Source organism: Geotrypetes seraphini, chromosome 4 (genome assembly GCF_902459505.1).
Source record: "Geotrypetes seraphini chromosome 4, aGeoSer1.1, whole genome shotgun sequence".
In the NCBI taxonomy this organism is placed as follows: Eukaryota; Metazoa; Chordata; class Amphibia; order Gymnophiona; family Dermophiidae; genus Geotrypetes; species Geotrypetes seraphini.
The window spans coordinates 305,559,524-305,578,107 of NC_047087.1; positions in this window are offsets into that span (position 1 = coordinate 305,559,524).

Below are 18,584 nucleotides of genomic sequence, written 5' to 3' on the forward strand. Positions count from 1 at the left end.
AAGATAGTAAATTCGGACCCACATGGAAGATGGCTACATGTTGATATAAGTATGGGAAATAATGCCCTGACGTTTTTCAATATATATGCCCCTAATTCAAATCAATCAGAATTCTTTAAAAAATTGCAGAGTATGTTGTTACCACTGGCTGCTTCTAATTTAGTGGTGGCTGGAGATTTTAATGCTGTAATGGATTCATTAATGGATAAAAAACCAGGTAAAAGTATAAAATCTTTAGGTTTAGATAATTTGGTTCAATCATGTGATTTGAAGGATATATGGCGTATTCTTCATTTTAATGATCAGGAATTTTCATTTTGTTCACAGGTTCATAAATCATTTTCAAGAATAGATTATATTTTTATTTCATCACATAAGGTGCAGCAAGTGATTAAGGCTTCCATTGATCCCATTATCATTTCGGATCATGCGGGAGTATGGATAGATTTACAATTAGATCAATTAGAAAATAGAAGACCTCTTTGGAGATTTGATAATGCATTGCTTGTGGATGAAAAATTTTTGGAAAATTTTAAAACACAAATTAGTGATTTCTTTCAAATTAATTTAGTGGAAGATACATCTATTGAAAATGTATGGGACGCTTTTAAAGCGACTATGAGAGGTCATATTATATCATATTCGGCTTTTGTTAGGAAACAGATTAAAAAACAGTATATAGAGTTAGAAAAAGAAATTAAAATACTAGAAACTAAATTGGTAAGCAAATGGGAACATGATGTATTACAAGCTCTTTTGAAAGCAAAAGGTAAATATAACGAATTAGCTTCAAAAATGATAAGAAGAGACTTGTTTTCCAAACAGACAATGTATTATGGAAATTCTAATAAGGCGGGAAGATTATTGGCAAATTATCTTAAAGCAAAAAAAAGAAGAACTAACATTAATGGGATAAAAGATGATAATGGTATAATAACCAATCAAACGGATATAATTTTAAAGCAATTTCTAAAATTTTATAAGGACCTGTATTCTTCCGAGCCTTATTTGGAGAGGCAAAAAGATGGTAAAAATTTTTTTGATTGAATTATTGGACCTAAGGTTCCTGATCATATAAAACGGAGTTTAGATGAACCTATATCATTAAAAGAATTAGAAACAGCGTTGAGATCTCTTAGAGTTGGATCCGCTCCAGGTGGTGATGGTTATACAGTAGAATTTTATAAAACATTTCAAAATGTCCTTTCCCCATATTTACTAAATTTATATCAGACACAACTTATAAAAGGTGATATTAAAGGTACTATGGCTGAATCAATAGTAATTGTTTTGCCTAAGCCAAATAAAGATCCTACTTTGGTTTCAAACTACAGGCCTATATCTTTAATAAATGTGGATAATAAACTTTTGGCGAAAATTTTGGCTTTGAGATTAGCCAAAGCTCTCCCACATATTATAGACACGCATCAGACGGGTTTCGTTGCTAAAAGACATTCCTCTAATAACTCTAGATTATTGTTTCATATGTTAAATTTATCAAAAAAAATGGATGAACCGGCTTTTACAGTTTCCTTGGATGCAGAAAAAGCGTTTGATAGGGTAGAATGGAATTTTATGTATCAGGCTTTAGAATGGTTTGGTATAGGTTCTGGATTTATACAAATGGTAAAAACATTGTATAGCTTCCCGATTGCAAGATTAAATATTAATAATATGATATCTGATGGTTTTCAATTGCAGACGGGAGTTAGACAAGGTTGTCCTTTATCTCCTTTGTTATTTGATGTTGTATTAGAACCCTTATTGTTAGCAATACAGCAAGCAAGGGGGATACAGGGTATTCCATATTCTGATATGGAATATAAAATTTCGGCTTATGCGGATGATATTTTACTTTATTTGAGGTATCCAGAGTCTACCTTATCTTGTCTATTGGAATTAATTGATATGTTTGGCAAATTTTCAGGTTATTAATTGGAGTAAGTCTGAACTTATACCTTTAAATGTTCATTGTGTAAAAGGATTATTTGACGCTTTTCCGTTCATATGGAAAGAAGGATTTAAATATCTTGGCATTCAAGTTAAAAATACAATTGAAGATACAGTAAAAGAAAATGAAAAATTTGTATTGAAAAGAGTTACAGAGTTATGTGAGCAATGGAATCCGTTACATCTTTCTTGGTGGGGGAGAGTTCAAACTATTAAAATGATGATCTTGCCTGTAGTTTGCTACCAAATGAGTATGATACCTATTTATTTTCAGGGGTCCTTTTATAAAAAGTTTAATAGCATTTTAACGAAATTTCTTTGGCTTGGTAAAACGCATAGAATAGGTTTGGTATCTTTGCAAAAATCAATTAAGGAGGGAGGGGTAAATTTTCCAAATTTTTATAGATACCATCAAGCCTATATTTTACGTCAGGGTATGTATTGGATCCTCCCAGAACTGATAGATAATGCACCGGATTGGTTATATTTGGAATGGCGCCTAATGTTTCCCCTAAATTTAGTTCATCTTCCAAGTATCAACATGCCTAGAAGATACAGAGAAAATAAGATATTAATGGATACTTGGAAAACGTTGAGGTTTATTAGTAAATTAACACCTGTCCCAATAAACAAGTCAACTAATCAGTCTTTATGGATAAACTCCAAGATTAAAATTGGCGGAGCTCAAATCCTTTGGAAGGACTGGATTATTGCAGGCATTAGATCTCTGAATGATGTTATTTCGGAAGGTAAACTGCTGGAATTTTCACAATTGCAACATAGATTTGGTCTTAGTAAAAAACAAAGTTTTAAATGGTTGCAATTGAAGCAGGCCATTCAGGTTGGGTTCCCTGAATGGAAAACATTGAATAATCAATATAGTTTAGAGTTCTTATGCTTCCAAGCAGACTTCCTAGGGCATCAAGCCGCATTGTGGTATAAATTAATATCTGGATATTTGAATAAAAAACCAAAAAATGGTCTAAGAGACATTTGGAGCATTGAGATTAAGCATCAAATTACTGCATCTCAATGGCCACTAATTTGGTCTTGGAGAATGAGATGTACAGTGTCAGCATCTATGAGACAAACTTGGTTCTTTTTATTACATAGAGCTTTTTGGACCCCTACACGTTTGCAAAAATTAGATAGTTCTAAGTCCAATAAATGCTGGCACTGTAATCTGGAACCTGGGACGTTGGATCATTTACTGTATCATTGTCCCTACATTAAAAGTTTTTGGAATGCAATTTGGCCACAAATTAATAAATTGATGGAAAATCATGTAGCAATATCATATGATACAGTGTTATTTGGAATGATGATGAGAAAAAAAAGTCAAATTTCACCAGAAAATAACAAGCTTTTACTAGTCATGACAGGGGTTGCCATTCAGCATATAACCAATAACTGGAAGAATCATAGTAACCTTAATTATACATTTTGGTGGAATACAATTTGTCATATATTCAAAATGGAAAGAGTAATAGCAATACAAAGAGGGACATATTCTAAATTTATAAAAATATGGGGGCCATTGACAAAGTATTGTACTGAATGAATAGTAGGATTTATCTTCTTTTCTTCTTTTTCTTGTCTTCTTTATGGCACACATGGAGGGGGGGGTAGTGAAAATAATTTTACATAACATGTTATAATATGGTATACAATATGTATAAGGTGATTGGAAAGTACTTGAAGGGTGGGGGGGTGGGAGAGGGGATAAAAAAATTTGTTCAGAATATTATGTAATAGATATAAAAGTGATATTGTGTATTCATTAGTTGTAACTCAATATTTTGTACACTTCATGTAAAATATGAAAATGAATAAAGAATTATTAAAAAAAAAAAAAAGATTAACCTTTAAAAAGAAATGTATACCATCCCCCTACCCCCTATGTATAAATATACTATCAGTGGAAAATGGCTACATGCTATTCTATAAAGCAGGGGTAGGGAACTCCAGTCCTCGAGAGCCGTATTCCAGTTGGGTTTTCAGGATTTCCCCAATGAATATGCATGAGATCTATTTGCGTGCACTGCTTTCAATGCATATTCACTGGGGAAATCCTGAAAACCTGACTGGAATACGGCTCTCGAGGACCAGAGTTCCCTACCCCTGCTATAAAGCATGGCACCTAATTCCCATGGCGTTTATCTCAAAAAGAGGCATTGCATGGGCATGGGGCAATCCGAAAAGTTGCATGGAGAATTACAGAATACTGCCCAACTGCACCTAACTTGGGCACCATTATTTACACTAAGGTCCCTTTTTATTAAACCATGCTAGCGGTTTTTTAGCGCAGGGAGCTGCGCTGAATGTCTCGCACTGCTCGCGTCGGGAGCAACGCAGGACATTCAGCGTGGCTCCTGGCGCTAAAAAACGCTAGCGCAGTTTAGTAAACGGGGGCCTAAGTTTCAGCAGGTGTAAGTAAAAGTTCTGCAAGGGATCTACACTAAACACTATTCTATATAAGACCCACACTCTTTATAGAATAGCGCTTAGTGCTCAAGTTTTTTTTAGGTACTATTTACTGAATTCCTTCCAAAGCTTCCAAATTAATTGCTTGTTTATTTCAATTTGCCTTTTAATGGATGTGTTTTAATATCTGGAATGTTTCACCCACGAGCCTTGTTGGATTCACTGTTGGCTTTGATTGGTTTACTATCAGGCTGATCACATTCAGGGATTTTCTATGCCTGATGGAGACTTTTAAGACTGTTTCATGTGGAATTATACTTGAACTGGACCAGGTGTGTTATTTATTGAGCTTATAAAAACCATGTGCACTTGAGATTTCACTTGTAAAAAATGTAAAAAAATCAAATCTTTGTTGAGGAGGATCTACAAACATCACTGGTAATGCCAAGCTATTTAAATTGAAAAGTATTTCAAATTGTGTTTCTTAAAATGAGAGGATTTTAATAAAGAGATTATTAAACTGTGTGTTCAGTGAGGGTTTCCCCCCCCACACACCCTTTTCCATTTTGACAATTACTTCTTTTTGTAGGCTGTAGTTGGCCAGTTGTGTGTGTTTCAACTTTGCTGCAAGGTTTGGTCATACAGGTTGGAAACTATCATTCCCCTCTGCAAAAGGTATATCCCACGTAGGAAAACTAGGAACATCCCTCCTCTTTAGGGATGGGATTAGAGGTAAGTTACAAAATTAATCAGGGACCACTGTTCAGGCACAAGGCCTGATGGGCCGCCGCGGGAGCGGACCGCTGAGCAAGATGGACCTCTGGTCTGACTCAGCGGGGGCAACTTCTTATGTTCTTAGAACTCTGGAACAACCTCACATCCCCGCTCAGAGTTTCAAGTTCCCCTCCAATCCTTCCGCAAACACCTGAAAACTTGGCTCTTTTCAAAAATCTAACACCTCCCACTCTTTGGTACCCTGTCCCTCTTTATCTTCCTAGCTCCTTTCCTAGAACCCTTCATTGTAGCTCCTTTTCAAGCTAACCCTGTAAACCGTGCCGAGCTCTACGCTTGTGGAGATGGTGCGGTATACAAACCTAAGGTTTAGTTTAGTTTAGTTTTTATGTGAATGACTGATTTCATGACACCATTATACTACTTATGTTTATGACTTACTTTATTCTGAGGCTTTTTTGTCCACCTGCTACCGTTGCAGATAGATTGTTATTCGCTCTCTCTGTGGTTTCAATCCTTTTCAACAGTAAAGTGGAAATTAGCACATGGTCACTAATCGGGAAAATGGAAATGTCAGCCACTTTCTGGCCAAGGCACAAGTGGCCTTAGTGCGTGGGAAAGACATGCATTAAGTGGTGGGTGCGCCAAAACCACTTTTGCTGCAGCTCTAGTAAATGAACCCCTATATGTTTTGCCTACATTTTATTTAATATTAAAATTCATTAGGCTATTACTTTTTGAAGCACAAGGCACCTTTGTAGGCCCTGTTACATAATTACCCTCCACCATGTATTAAAACAGGTCACTAAGGGCTCCTTTTACTAAGGTGCGCTAGCGTTTTTAGTGCACGCAGATTAGCGTGTGCTAACCCCGCGCTACGTGGCTAGAACTAACGCCAGTTCAATGCTGGCGTTAGCGTCTAGCGCGCACTATTCCGTGCGTTAAAGCCCTAACGCAGCTTAGTAAAAGGAGCCCTAAATCCATCTCAATTAACAGTGATCCCACCCACCCCCATCTGACAGTATAAAGAATATGAGCCTCCCTTACACTTTTTTTTAAATTCTTTATTCATTTTTAAACTTTCAACAAGTGAACAAAGTAAATTCATACATTCTTTTGAAAACATCACTTGCAAATCTATCCAGAATAACAACTTTATATATATAAAACCCAACATCCCAACCCCCTCCCCACCCTTATTAACATACACAATACAATAATAACCCTTCCCTCTCCCTATTATTCATGGTGTATATTTCATTATAATAGAATAATTGGTGTTTAATCATCACAGAAAAATGTCAATGGCCCCCATATTTTAATAAAGGTTTTATAATTCCCATTTTGAACATGTGACATAATGAGTTCCACCAAAAGTTACACTATTAAAGTGAGCAAACTCAGAGAAGAGCCAAGGGAAAGGTTCACTTGAAGACACTGCTCCCAGAGAATGGCTCTCAGACTGACCCAGAAAAACACTCCTACAGCTGGCCTGCCTTAAAAGCAAACATTCTAGATAATCACCTTGGACTTCCTGCTCCTAGATAACAGTAGATCAGACTCAGCCAATGACAATCTCTACTTCTTTAGCTGATTGTGCCTCTGGGACAGGTGGTTTGTGGTTCTACATGAGCTGATCTTGCACAATTCCTTATACAATGCAGCCTTTTTTTTTTCCTTTGGTAAACAGTCATGCACAATCTCGTTCAACTTTGGCACCTAGAAAGATGGAATGTGCTGTTCTTGGCCATTCAGGAGCGGGGGAGGGGGGAAGGTTTACACTATCTGTGCATTTGGTTGCACTCCTCTGTAAAGAGATGCTGCTAGGCTTGGTTAAAAAGGAAAGGCTGTCTTGCTGCTGTCTGGTGCAGGAGCAAATATCCGTAGATAGATAAGAGCAGTCTACAGCAGCTCATCAGGGGTTGGCTCAGAAGAAGAGACTAGAATAGGGGTGTCAAAGTCCCTCTTTGAGGGCCGCAATCCATGTCGGGTTTTCAGGATTTCCCCAATGAATATTCATTGGGGAAATCCTGAAAACCCAACAGGATTGCAGCCCTCAAAGAGGGACTTTGACACCCCTGGACTAGAAGGATACAGAAGTTGAAAAAGAGGCAAACTGGAAACAACCACAGCAATCGCAACCCTCACTTATTTGGGTCAATGACAGGATAGCAAGAGAGCTAACAAAGCCAATGAAGCAGCTTTGGCCCATCTAATTGCCTCCTCTTTAAATGCAGCTTGCTTGTCTGTTGCTGTATTTCTTACTATTCCTTTTCAAAAACAAATACTAAACAACAGCAATTCTTTTTTACTTATCCTTTTAATGCAGTGTCTCTAGCATGCCCTGACGGGACACATTTCGCATTTAAGGGTTCATAAAGGAGCTCTCCTTCAGCGTCCTTCCTCATTTAGGGATAAAGGTAACGCGGCAGAGTGAAATCCCCGACGAACAAGGCCAAGCAGCCTGTTTAGAGTGCTACCGGCCCAACGCTGCTTCGGTTGAAGGTAGGGCTCGCTCGCGGTCGGTGGGGAGGGAAGGATGGAGGGTCAGCTGGAGTTCAGCTGTACGGTGGGGGGGGGGGGGGAGAGGGCTCAAGGGTTATGCTGCACGAGGGATGGGAGGAAGGATAGAAGCTGGGCAAACTTCTGCTGCACAGGGGGATGAAAGGGGAGGAAAGATGCTGCACATGTGGGGGAGAGAAAGGAAAGAGGAAGAATTAGGGTGGAGAGGGAGGGATCATGTGCATACCCCGATAATAAGACCTAGTGCCTTTTTTGGGCCCCAAATGAATATAAGACACGGTCTTATTTTCGGGAAAATATAATCCCCATTTCTCCCTACCTTCTATCAGAAGGCCACCGGATTAACAGCAATCAGAAGAGATCAACAAGGATGATCTTTTTTTCTTGTATGACAGCATTTTTGATAGACATTGATCGAAAGATAGGAAAAAAAAACCTCTCCATACCATTCCACCTCTCTTTTCACAGTGCCTGCAGCACCCTTCACTGTTGTTTACTGGGCCTCTTTATCAGCCCAACCCTATTCAATTTCTGGCTTTTTACAGATGAGAACTATAGGTTGGTAAATTTAATCAAGTTCAATTTATTTAATATGCCACAAATATAAAACAAGTGAATCTGTTTGTTCCTAAAGTTATTTTGTTCATTGTAAACCATTTTGAATTTACTTATAGTCATTTAAGCATATAGAAATGCTAATAAAGGTAAAAGGTTGGAAAAGGAAGATCCAAAAGGATAGAGACCGTGCTTCTTCATGCATGGGATAATTTGTAAGTGACTTGAGTGAGCAGAAGAGTGCTTTCTTTTTCTTCAATTTTTGTCTTTATTGAAATTAACATTGAAACAATCATTCCACATCCAGACAAAATTACCCATCTCCCTCATCCCTATTTTCCAACCACCAGGTGAATCATTTACCCCACCTTTACAAAACCACGATAGCGGTTTTTAGCATAGGCCGGCACGCTGAATGCTCCGTGCTGTTCCCAATGCTCATAGGGTTCTTATTAGCATCAGGAGCAGCGGGAAGTATTCAGTATGCTGGCCTGCACCAAAAAACGCTATCGTGGTTTTGTAAAAAAGAGGGGGGGGGGGTGTTTTCTTATTCCTGACAGAATTCAGCTTACAAACACTTTCAAATAACAATGTGAGTGTAATATTCTGGGATTTGCTTTTTGTTTATAGGGGGAGGGGTTTAATGTAAACTGCTTGATGCCTTATAGGCCACTTTGGCAGTATATTAAGTGTTAATGAAGAAATCCAACCTCCCCACCCAGTAAATATCCCTCCTACGAATGATTAATCTTCTGCACCCCAGCGGCACGCAGGAGTGAGCATCTAGAGCTCCTGCCCGGCCCTGCGCCAATCCCTGAATGGCTGCCACCAGTTCTCATGGGACTCACAAGAACTGGCAGCAGCCATTCAGCGAGCGGCGCAGGGCCGGGCAGGAGCTTGAGAAGTTCGCTCCTGCGTGCCACTGGCTGTGAGATCGGAGGACGAGAAGGAGGGGTGCAGAAAGAGGGGCACAGCACAAGGCAGGAGTACGGAAAGTTTGCTCCTGTCCATACACCGCTGGACCACCAGGGATGCGACAAGAGATACACAGGGGGAGGTGGGGGGTGTGTGTGAAAATATTGTTAGTATCGGCAGAGAAGGGAAACGGGAGGGATCTCTCCTGTCCTACCACTAGATCACCAGAGGGGGAAGAGGGTACAGGGCAGGAAGGTGGGACATGGTGCAGAGCCTGGCAGGGAGGGGGAACAGGGAGCAGAGCCTGACAAATAGTGAGGGGGGCTGGGCTCAGAGCCTGGCAGGGCAGGGAGGGAAGGGAACTGGGTGCAGAACCTGGCAAGTAGTGAGGGGGGCTGGGTGCAGAACCTAGCAGGGGAGGGCATGAGATCCTGGCATGGCACTTGAATATTAAGCCCTCGTCTTATATTCAAGTCAACCTTTTTGGGGGGAAATGGGGTCTCGACTTATATTCAGATCACCTTATATTTGAATATATACAGTAATAAGATTCTCTCTATACCAGCAACCAAGCAGTCTCAAGCAGCCAAACTATAGTGGTGAAACACAGTGTTTGTTATTTTTCTGCTTGAATCTCAATGCTTTAATGCCTGTAAAGAATTGCAAGTCTTTACAAAGTATCAACCTAACAGAAAAATCCAAGTTGGAAAATATTTTGTTTTGATGCAAACTGTTACCTGTTTTTCCTTTGATGTTTGCTAATTACCAGCTAAGCCATTCTGATCAGTGCCCAGTATAAGGGATAAAATAAAAGTTGTTATTTTACTAAACTTTTTTGTGTGCTGGTGTATTTTTTACTGGAGCAGCCAGTATACTTAAAGACCCTAGGCAAGTGCCTGGGCTGGGTTCAGGCCAATAGGGTTACCTCAGTTCCAGGGGTACACGCCGGTGTCTGAGTTTGATCCTCACCAGCGCCCTCTGCTGTCCTGACCAGAGGCATGGTGGGTGACAATACTCATAAGAACAGACCAATGGTGCAAATAGCCCAGTATCCCATCTTCACGGTGGCCAATCCAAGTCACAAGTACCTGGCAAAACCCAAATACGAGGGTCATTTCATAAATAGTGCTCACTTTTTTTTTTTAATTTACATGTTTGTTTGTTTTTTTCAAATATTTATTTACAATCCTTCAATGTAGTCTCCCTACTTTGCAATGACTGAGTCCCAACATCCGGGAAGCTTCATTATTCCATCCAAGACACCGTTTTTGTTCAGTTGCCGAATGGCTCGGGTAACGGTGGAAGAAAGCTCTTCCAGAGATGCAAAACGATATCCACATATAGGTTGTTTCAACTTTGGAAAAAAGGTCGAAGTCTGGTGGACTCATGTCTGGACTGTAGGGAGCATGAGGTAACTAACATCTCCCAGCTGTATTCGTGTAATTTTTCAATGACGACATTCCCTATGTGCTTAACTATTCTCTGAGTAAAAAATATTTCCTCCTATTAGTTTTAAAAGTATTTCCCTGTAACTCCATCGAGTGTCCCCCTAGTCTTTTTGATGGAGTAAATAATCGATCCACTTGTACCTGTTCTACACCACTAAGGATTTTGTAGACTTCAATCATTTTTCCCCCCTCAGCTATCTCTTTTCCAAGCTGAAGAGCCTTAATTTCTTTAGTCTTTCCTCATATGAGAGGAGATCCATTCCCTTTATCATCTTGGTCACTCTTCTTTGAACCTTTTCTATTTCCACTGCATGTGTTTTAACAACTTTCAACAGTTTAGTGTCATCTGCAAATTTACAGCCCCTTTTATCAAGCTATGCTAGAGGTTTTTAACACAAGCCAGCAAGGTAAATGCTCTTACGCTCACAGAATTCCTGAGTGTCGGAGCACTTTCCTCGCCAGCCCGCATTACAAACCTCTAGCACAGCTTAATGAAAGGGGGTGGGTCGTTGGGTTTAATCACCCAACTCGTTTCAATTTCCAGATCATTTATAAATAAGTTAAATAGCACTGGTTCCAGAACAGATCCCACTCCACTATTTACTCGCCTCCATTTACCAGAACACTCCACTATTTACTCTCCATTGAGAAAAATGTCCATCTTCCATTTAACCCTACCCTCTGTTTTCTGTCTAATAACCAATTCCTAATCCACAACTACACATTGCCTCCTATCTCAAGATTCTTTAATTTTCTCAGAAGCCTCTTATGAAGAACTTTGTCAAAAGCTTTCTGAAAATCTAGATACACCACATTCTTTTGTATACCGCAATGAACCAAAAGGCATATGTGTGGTATATAAATAAAGAATTATGTTATGTTATCAACTAGCTCACCTTATATCCACATGTGTATTCACATCTTCAAAGAAGTCAAGCAAATTGATGAAGCAAAACCTCCCTTGGCTGAACCCTTGCTCTCTCCCATTAAATCATGTTTGTCTACATGTTCCACAATCTTATTTTTTATAATTGCTTCCACTATTTTGCCTGGCACTGATGTCAGGCTTACCAGTCTATAATTTCCAGGATCTCCCCTGGAACCCATTTTAAAATTTGACATGAGAGGTCACCTGACGCCATGAGCGAGTGAGGACGCGTTCCCGCTCAGCTCCGAGGCCCCGTCTCTGCCCCCGCACATACCGCCGACAATTGGACCGCCCGAGAGCGAAGACTGCCTAGCAACAAACGCTAGACCGCATGGAACGGTATTTGACCCGTTCCCAGGAGGCGGCACGCGCGAAAACAGCGCGAAAAGACAGAGAGCGTGCCAGTCCCGGGGCAGGCAAGATGGCGGCCGCATCCGGAACGGCGGTCACGGAGTTCTCGGCTGGGGCACTGCTGGAACTGAAGGCGGCGGTGGCACAGGTCCTGGGCCCCCAGATAGAAGCCCTAACAACCCAAATGACCAGGCTGGAACAGCTGATGTCGGACACGACGGCCAGAACGACCGAATTGGAGCACCGGGTGTCGGCAGCAGAAGACACCCTAAACTCACACGAAATGGATCTCTCGGCCCTGCAAGAGACGGTTCAGTTACAAGCTGCTAAACTGGATGATCTAGAGAACCGTTCTCGCCGAGGGAACCTACGCCTTATGGGTGTGCCCGAAACTATACCCGACAATCAATTAACTGCGGAGCTGGAGGGCTGGCTGGAGCTGGAATTCCCAGACACAACATCTCTGGGCCCACTGTGCTTGGAAAGAGCACATCGCCTCGGCCCCCGTCCGACAAGGGACTCCAGGCCTAGGGTGGTGATTGTGAAAATCCTCAACTACAGACACAAACTGGAGATCCTGCGACAGTACCGCACTAAACGCGACGCAGTGAAGTTCAGAGGCTCTGCAATACGGATAAGCCAGGATTACTCTGCAGCTCTCACTGAACGCAGGAAAGCCTTCTACCCTCTGTGCTCTAAGCTGGAAGAAAATAAGTATCGTTTTCAGTTCATCTATCCAGCGGTCCTAAAGATACACCATGAGGGCTCGTGGCACGTGTTCACCGAGGCTGTGACAGCCGCTGACTATATAAACAAGGCCATCACACCAACGTCCGAGCCGACATAGGCGCAAACGAAGAGGCGGCGTGATTCATACTGGAAGGCAGAACCGGCTATTGTTAAGTTGAATGTTACTGAAATGTTATTAGACTGAAATGTTATTAGTCTGAAATGTTATTAGCCTGAAATGATGGGGGCACTGTTGAATTATTGTTTACAGGGGTGGGGGTGGGGTCTCGTGAGGCGCCATTCTCGGACCTACCACATATTCCTTCGGGGATATGGTCTTTGGGATTTTTGGGGGTGAGGGGGGGAGGGTGTTGGAGTGTGGGGAACAGCCTACTGATGGGTTATTGGGGATGTTACCTGTTCATATTTGCCTGATTATTAGTTGCTGCGGGGACATATTGGCTCACCCGGGCGAGGCTGGGCACCTGGGTGTAGATCACATGCGGCCGGATGGTTCAAGCTGTTGGTGCTTTGACCCTGGGTGACCACTCTCTCCGTATTCTGTCTTGGAATGTGTCTGGGATCACATCACCAATTAAACGTACGAAGCTCTTGAGACAGATAAAACACCATAGGGCGGACTTAGCGTGCCTCCAGGAGACTAAATTGACCCGGGAAGAACACTGTAAACTACAAAGGGGATGGGTGGGATCTGTGTATTCAGCCTCCTCATCTGGGAAAAGAGCCGGGATATGTTTGCTTGTACGCAAGGGGTTACACTGCTCAGTGACGTCACTTGCTGAGGATCCTGAGGGAAGATACTTACTCTTAAAGATATCTATGCAGGGCACGGATTTCCGGCTGCTGATTGTATATGGGCCGAACACATACTCACAAGTATTTTTTGATAAATTGGTATCCCTAGGCTTGCAAGACACTACCCTGCCACTGATAATAGCTGGTGACCTTAACCAGGTGCTAGACACTTCCTTGGATCGTTCCGGTCCCCAAACGCTGACGGTGCCCAACTTAAACAAAGGTATCCCCTTACTCTGTCAATCATTGGGTCTGGTAGATCCATGGAGACTTCTCCACCCAACAGAGCGAGATTACACACACCAATCTCGGGCACACGGGTCGTTCTCACGCATAGACTACATGCTGGTTCCGGAATCCTGGTTTGGTCGAGTCACAGATTCTATTATAGGCCCTATGGAGATATCGGACCACTGTCCTGTTTGGGTTGACCTGGCTTGGGGACAGCCTCCTCAGGGAGCCTGTCGGTGGAGATTCCCATCTTACCTTCAAGAGGACCCAGACTTTGGGGCCTACCTCAGAACGCGCTGGGATGATTTCCTAACAAATAACGCACAACATCGAACTGAACCGGGCCTTTTCTGGGAAACCGCTAAATCTGTTCTCAGGGGGGAGATCATTGCCTACGTTGTGGCAAGGAATAAACGCATAGCGGCCAGTATTATAAGTTTGGAAAGAAAATGCACAGCTTTGAAGGCGAAATTTATAAGCACACCAACCACTGAATTGAAGGAAGACCTTCATGTAGCACAAGTAGCTCTTAATACATTAATACATGACCGCACCAAACGCTCCTTAATTTACCGCAAATACAAATACCATAGGTTTGGGAATAAACCGGGCCGGATGTTAGCTTCAATAACTAAGAACTGGCAGGACTCCAGATATATACCAAGAATTAAACATAGTCCCACTACCTACCACACTGCACCGAAAGACATTGCGGACGCATTCTATCGGCACTTCTCGACATTCTACGCGAATCCCAAACCATACTCAGGCCCTGATGTTCTTGATTATCTAACTGATGCTGGCCTGCCTAGTTTCACTGAACGCCAGCGGGAAACTTTGAACAGACCCCTGGAAGGCCCAGAGATACAAAAAGCCATTAAGACCTTGCGTTCCTGCACTGCCCCGGGCCCTGACGGGTTTTCGGCAGAATTTTATAAGATGATGTCGCCCCAGCTCTGTGAGTCACTGATGTCCTATTATGAGGAGGTGACAGAGACCGGAGCTTTTCCGGCCTACGCTAATTCTGCCACTATAACACTGATCCCGAAACCGAACAAACCTAGGGAAGAGGTTGACTCCTACAGACCTATATCCCTACTAAACGTAGACATAAAAATCCTATCCCGTTTGTTGGCAAACCGTCTCACTCCGCTTTTATCACACATTATATCATCTGCGCAGGTGGGCTTTGTTCAGGGCCGCCACTCTGTCCTCAACGTGAGACGCACTCTTTTGGCTATGGCTAGGGCACAAGAATCACACGTTGAGGGCATTTTGGTGAGCTTGGATGCGGCCAAAGCATTCGATCAGGTCCTGTGGCCTTACTTGTTTTCGGTTCTGGAATATGTAGGTATAGGCGGGCAATTTCTAGCCGCACTGCGAGCATTATACACGTCCCCCACAGCATCCATACTGGTAAATGGAATTCATACACCACCCTTTGGGGTGGGCAGGGGGGCACGCCAGGGTTGCCCATTGTCACCATTACTATTCATACTGTACCTGGAACCCCTCCTTAGAACAATACAAAAAGATGATGTTTTAGTAGGATTAATGGAGGGAACATCCCAATTACGGGTGTTAGCATTTGCTGACGATATTTTGTTAACCCTGGCTTGCCCCCAGCAATCCCTGACTAGAGCCCTCGAGCTGTTGGATGAGTTCCATTTATTCTCTGGCCTAATCTTAAATAAGCAAAAATCCTTAGTCATGCCTTTGCAAGATGAAGTCCGAACTTCCTGGCAGGGGCCCTTTCAATTGGAATGGGCCACGAAATCTTTACGTTATTTGGGGATTTGGATCCCACAAGATTTAACTCAAATATACAAACTTAATGTTCTCCCCCGTCTCCATCTGACGGGACAGAAACTCAGAGCCTGGCGCTCTTACCCACTATCTTTATTAGGGCGAATAGCCCTGTACAATATGATGATTATTCCCCAATGGCTGTATCTATTACAGACCTTACCCTTGCTGTTACAACACCGGCACCTTAGAGTTCTTCACCAGTCGTTGAATGGGTATCTGTGGGGTGGCAGGCGTTCGCGTATACCCCTCCGTACACTATTTCTACCCGTATCTCAGGGAGGCTTAGGACTTTTACATCTAGGCAGAATGAATATGGCATGTCAGCTTCGACATATAAATGATTGGCTATGTGGGACCTCCCATTTTTCGGTGGCTGAGGTCGAGTGCCTTGCATATACCCCCTATCATTGCAGCTACATGATACATGCTTCCACACTGCCTCTGCGCTCACAACACTATGGGGATATCTTACTGGGCCCGTTGAGGAAAACCTGGAAGAAACTGTGCAATCAAATGCACATTAGACCAGAAGTGACACCTTATTTACCAATACATGGCAACGTTGATTATGTTCCTGGAATAAGTCTCAGGGCTCCATCTAGGTGGGCTCGAGGGGGAGTGTTTTATCTGTCTCAAATTCTGAATGCGGATGGGACCCTCTATTCCTTCCAGAAACTATTAGATACTAAGGTCCTTTCAGCTAGTGACTGGCTGTGTTATAGGCAATTGTCACACTACGTGAATTCCTTGCCAAGACAGGCTTTGTTGGACATAGTTCAAGATACGCTATCTGAGGCCCTCTGCTTAACAGCCCAAGAACCCACCCCACTCAGTGTTTATCATCGCTATTTGCAGGGGCTGGCTGGAGACCTGGACTACAGAGCCTTGGCCGAATCCTGGTCTTTGGACCTACAAACCTCAATTACAGAGTCCATGATAAAGAGGGGCTTTACATTGAGATCACGTATCCTGGTGGCAGCAGTAGAGAGGGAACGATATTATAAATTCTTGGTTCGTGCCTATATAGCACCCATAAGAGCGCATCAAACCCACATCAGTACTTCAGCAAGGTGCCCCAGATGTGCGGCTGCCAGAGCATCTCTTGGCCATATGTTTCTGTTATGCCCCGGTATTCAAGCCTACTGGCGGCGAATAGGACGTACAATACAGACACTATGGAATTGCTCCTGGACACAGACGTCGACTTTTCTCTTTACACTGAAATTCTCCTTGGACCCGGTTACACCAGGGGTGAATGCATTTGTACAAAGAGCTATTCTGGTGGGCATAAAGACTATTTTACAATGCTGGTTGTCCCCGCACACGCCTTCCGTCTCGCAATGGCGGACTCAGATGATTTATTGGGCGAGTTATGAAAGACAAGATGTTCTAGACATACATTCTAAGAGAGGGGTTCAGTATCTTCAATGTTGGAGACCTTTTTGTTTAACTTTGTCTCCCGTAGCGAAAGCTAGATTGTTAGAATAAACCAATTCAGGCGAGTTTAACAGTGGCTGTTCCCTGGGGGGGGGAGGGGGGAGGGAATGGGAGGGGGGATCATTTCTCATTGTAATGCACTATGTGATGACTTGTATTTTATGTTTGTTGTTTATCGAAAATAATAAAACAAATTTAAACATAAAATTTGACATAACATTGACCATCCTCCAATCTTCAGGTACTACGGACAAATTTAGTGACAGGTTATAGTTCACTAACAGCAGATCAGCAATTTAATGTTTGAGTTCATTCAGTACCCTGGGATTTATACCATCTGGTCCAGGTGATTTATTACTCTTTAATTTCTCAGTTTGGCTTAGTACGTCTTCCAGGTTCACCAAGATTTCTTTTAGTTCCTCCACATCAATACCCTTGAAAATCATTTTTGCTTATGGTACATCTCTTACATCTTCTTCCATAATGACCAAAACACAGAATTAATTCAGTCTCTCCGCAAAGGCCTTATCCTTCCCCAGCGCCCCTTTTGTTCCTTGATCATCCAACGGTCCCAAGGATTCCCTCACAGGTTTTCTGCTTCTGATGTACCTAAAAAAAGTGTTACTGTGAGTTTTTGCCTCTTTAACAAGTTTCTCTTCATATTATTTTTAGCTTTCCTTATCAATGCTTTGCATTTAACTTACCAGTTTTTATGTTTCTTCATTTGGATTCTTTTTCCATTCTTTAAAGGATGTTTTTTTGGCTCTAATAGACTCTTTCACTTCACCTTTAAGCCATGCCGGCTCTCATTTCTTCTTTTTTCCACCTTTGTTAATATGTGGAATATATCTGGTCTGGGCTTCCACGATGGTATTTTTAAATAATGTTCATGCCTGGTTTACAGTCCTAACCTTTGCTACCAAACCTTTTAGCTTCTTTTTAATCATTTTCCTCATTTTATCGTAATTGCCATTTTGAAAATTAAGTGTCGTCACAGTAGATTTCTTTAGTGACATCACTCCATATCAGCTTAAATTTGATCAGTGTTATGATCACTGTTTCCCAGCGAACCCAACACAGCTACCTCCCATACTATGCCCTGCATTCCACTAAGGACCAAATCTAAAATTGCTTCCTCTCTAGTTGGTTCCTGTACGTTTCTCCAAGAAGCAGTCATTTAGGATTTCTAATCTAATCTAATCTTTGGTTTTGTATACCGGGTCATTCCCTTGAGGGACTTGAACTGGTTAACAAAACTTAACTTCAGGAGATATTAATGAACAATAAGAAGACAGGAAAAAGTCAGTAAATATCAACATTCAGTCATCAACTAGAAAATTACAGATACATCAACTAGAAAATTACAGATACATCAACTAGAAAATTAACAGATACATCATCTTTCAGTTATCAGTTAGAAATTTCTTAAACAGATATGTTTTAAGGGTTTTTCCCTAGCACTCACTTATGTAACATTTATCAAGTCTATGTTGGCGTAATTGAAATCACCCATTATTATACAGTTGCCCAATTTGCTAGTTTTCCTAATCTCTGAAAACCTTTATTCTTCTGTCTGCTCATTCTGTCCAGGTGGACGGTAGTATATAGTAGACTCGCCTTCAGGAGTCAGGTGATGGTTGCGCACCATTCTTCTGCAGTTGGGGACTTTGAGGGATCTCCTGTAGCCTACCTTCTTTCCTCGGCCTGCTGTCTTTGACCATTGGACACCTCCTGCC